The sequence below is a fragment of the Artibeus jamaicensis genome, unplaced genomic scaffold, assembly GCF_021234435.1.
Source record: "Artibeus jamaicensis isolate MK-2021 breed Jamaican fruit bat unplaced genomic scaffold, CSHL_Jam_final contig_240, whole genome shotgun sequence".
Classification (NCBI taxonomy): domain Eukaryota; kingdom Metazoa; phylum Chordata; class Mammalia; order Chiroptera; family Phyllostomidae; genus Artibeus; species Artibeus jamaicensis.
In genome coordinates, this window is record NW_026521506.1 from 2,202,017 (window position 1) to 2,205,871 (window position 3,855).

The 3,855-nt window shown below is 41.3% G+C and overlaps 1 pseudogene; it reads left to right on the top strand.

Annotated features, from left to right (window-relative positions):
• Positions 1-235: 235 nt before the first annotated feature.
• On the top strand, positions 236-1,084 carry LOC128626929 (60S ribosomal protein L32-like; annotated as a pseudogene).
• Positions 1,085-3,855: the final 2,771 nt, after the last annotated feature.

Genomic DNA, 3,855 nt, shown 5'->3' on the forward strand with positions numbered 1-3,855 from the left:
AGGGCATGTCAACAATTATAATATGTGATCTTTTATAAATTTATGACCTCTAGTTTGATAGTGATTTTTTTTTGCTTTACTACACAGACATATTTTCCATTGATCTATATTTAACATGTTACAATATTGTGGTTCTGGCCAAGACAGAGGTATAGGCAGAAACCCTTTGCTTCCTCGTGCAACCAAAGGGAGGATAACAACCAATCTAAAATCATTAAACAGCTCTCTCTTCCTCAGCGCTGCTTATGAAGGTGGCAGCCATCTCTTACTTGGCACCATGGCGGCCCTCAGACCCCTCTTGAAACCCAAAACTATCAAAAAGAGGACCAAGAAGTTCATTCGGCACCAGTCAGATCCTTATGTCAAAATTAAGCGGAACTGGCAGAAACCCAGAAGCATTGACAATAGGGTGCACAGAATATTCAAGGGCCAGATATTGATGCCCGACATTGGTTATGGGAGCAACAAGAAAACAAGGCACATGCTGCCCAGTGATTTTTGAAAGTTCCTGGTCCATAACATCAAGGAGCTTGAAGTGCTGCTGATGTACAACAAATCTTTTTTTAAATTTTATTTAGTTATTTTTCAAGTACAGTTTTTGTCTATTTCTCCCATCCCAGCCTCCCCCGTCCCATGCTCTCCACCTCCCTCCCATTTCCACCCCCCTTAGTTCTCGTCCCTGTCTCCTTCATATTTGTTCCTCCAAATCCCTCCCCTTTTCCCCCCTTAAATTCCCTTCCCTCTTTCCTCTGGTGACTGTCCCCTTGTTCCCTATTTCAGTATCTTTGTTTTTATTCTGCTTGCTTGTTTGTTTTGTTGTTTAGCTTCCTGTTAAAGGTGAGATCATATGGTATTTGTCTTTCAACCCCTGGCCTATTTCACTCAGCATAATGCTTTCCAGTTCCATCCATGTTTTTGCAAAGGGTAGGAGCTCCTTCTTTCTCTCTGCTGCATATCTTACTATGCTGAGATTGCTCATAATGTCTCCTCAAAGAACCACAAAGCCATTGTGGAAAGAGCAGCCCAGCTGGCCATCAGAGTCTCCAATCCCAATGCCAGGCTGTGCAGTGAGAAAAACGAATAGACAGGTTGTGTGTACATTGTATTTGTGTTAATAAAACCTTGAAATTCTGTAAAAACATAAAATAAAATAATTAAACAACCAGAAGTGACAGAAAATCAAACTGCATGAAACTCACAACCACAGAATTAAATAGTTAAACAGAACAACCATACCAGTGGGGCAGCAGACTCAGAGAAACTCTATGCCAGTGGGGCTGGCTGTGGGGAGGGGGCAGGCTGCTTGGGCAGGTCTGACTTAAGGAGAAACTGAGACTCAGAGCTGATTGTGGACTACAGTGGTTGCTCCAGTAGGAGAAACTTCCAGTCTCAAACAAGAGTCATGGAAAGTTCACTACAGGTAAGCAGGAGTGCTGCATTGTTCCTTCTCTGGCCCTTCCCCCACAGACAGAAGGGCAATGCAGCAAGGAGGGTTGCCCTGCCCTGGTGACTACCTAAGGCCCTATGCCCTTATAACTTATCAGCTGCGCCAAGTCAAAGAAATGTGGTCAAAATGAAGGAACAGAGCAAAATCTCAGGAAGAGAGCTAAACGATGAGTAGATAGCCAACCTATCCGATGAAGAATTTAAAGCCCTGAACAAAATGCTCACAGAACTGATTGAGCTTGGTCAAAAAATGAAAGAACAATAAAAGATACCCAAAATGAGATACAGCAAAATATTCAGGGAACCAACAGTGATGGGAAGGAAACCAGGACTCAAATCAATGATTTGGAACAAAAGGAAGAAATAAACATCTAACTGGAACAGAATGAAGAAACAAGAATTCAAAAAAAATGAGAAGAGGCTTAGGAACCTCCAATACATCTTTAAACATTCCAATATCCGAATTATAAGGATACCAGAAGGGGAAGAGGAAGAGCAACAAGTGGAAAACTTGTTTGAACAAATAATAAAGGAGGACTTCCACAATCTGGAAAAAGAAATAGACTTCTAGGAAGTATAGGAAGCCCAGAGAATCCCAAAGAAGTTGGACCCAATGAGGAACACACCAAGGCACATCATAATTAAGTTACCCAAGAGTAAAGACAAAAAGAAAATCTTAAAAGTAGCAAGAGGAAGGGAGTTACCTACAAAGGAGTTCCCATAAGACTATCAGCTGATTTCTTAAATGAAACCTATTAGGAAAGATGGGGCTGGAAAGAAGTATTTGAAGTAATGAAAGGCAAGGACTTATATCCAACAATACTCTATCCAGCAAAGCTATAATTTAGAATGGAAGGGCAGATAAATTGCTTCCCAGATAAGGTCAAGTTAAAGGACTTCATCATCACCAAGCCATTATTATATGAAATGTTAAAGGGACTTATCTAAGAAGAGGAAGTGAAAATGTAAACAGTAAAAGGAAAACAAACTCACACTATCAACAAATGAACCTAAAAATATAAAAGAAAGAAAAACAACAAAAACTAAGCAAACAACTAGAACAGGAACAGAATCAGAGAAATGGCTATCACATGAAGGATTTTCAGTGGGGAGGGGAAAGGGAGGAATGGAAGGAAGCTACAAGGAAGAAGCACAATTGGTAGTCATTAAATAGATAGGGAGAGGTCAAAAATGTTATAGGAAACAGAGAACTCAAAGAACTTATATGTACAATCCATGGAAATGAACTAAGGGGGAAATGCTGGAGAGTTGGGGGATACAGGGTGGAGGGGGATAAAAAGAAAAATTGAAAAATCTGTATTAACATAATCAATAAAATATACCTAAAAACATATTATAATATTGTCATATTAGTCCCTTAAAGTTTCCATTCCTTATAGTTCATTGTATTCTTTTTGTGTTTTTCTTGTCTTCAACTTACTCATTTAATCAGAGACTTTTTTTTTAAATCAGAGACTTTCAATATACAGGAATATGTAGCAATTGTTTTTAAACCTTTTGTTTTGTTTTCACTTTTCCAATAGTGAAAAATCTCCCTAAATTTTAGCATCTAGAAACAAGTTGATATTTTATTTCAATATTAGTGTAACATAATAATATAGTGTGTATAAACCATATATGTGTAAATAAAGTATATTACAATTATACATCTTTCTCACAGAACCAAGTTTAGAGACAACTAAATATTAGCAACAGAAAACACAGGCAGAACACAGAAAATTGAACTTTTCGGAAGTCTGTTAACAACAAATTCTTCAGCCTGACCAGTAAGGGGTGAAACCAGTGGCTGGTGGAGTGGGGTTGCACAGGAAAACTCCGTGGGACGGACTCAGGTACGCGGAATCCAGGCGCATGGAATCCAGGCACAGGATTGGACCTAGTGAGAGACCAAGCCAGTGACCAAGCAAGCAACCCCGGGAAAACAGCGAGAGAGCAGGGCTGCCTGTTGACTGTGGTCGCACATTTGTGCCTGGATAGACAAGTGAGGGAGTGGGCTATTGGACCGGAACCCAGCCGGTCCCCAGGGCAAGGAGCAGGGAGGGCGCCGCCATTTCCCTGCTCTGACCCCACCTCCACATGCAGCATCATAACCCAGCGACTCTGAGTGGCCCAACCCAGGTGAACCACCTAAGCTCTGCTCCTCAGCCAGCTGAATGAAACAGCAGAGGGTGCTGCCATTTCCCCGCTCTGACCATGCCCCCACATACAGCATCACAACCCAGCGACCTGGGAGTCCGAGGTGCCGCTCCTCACACTGAAGGAGCCAGAACAGACCAAAAATGGCTCAAGAAGATCTCAAAGCCCCAGAGCCTATAAATCTAAGCAATGAAGAAACAGCAAAACTCTCGGACACACAGTTTAAAACACTGGTGATCAGGATCCTCAAAG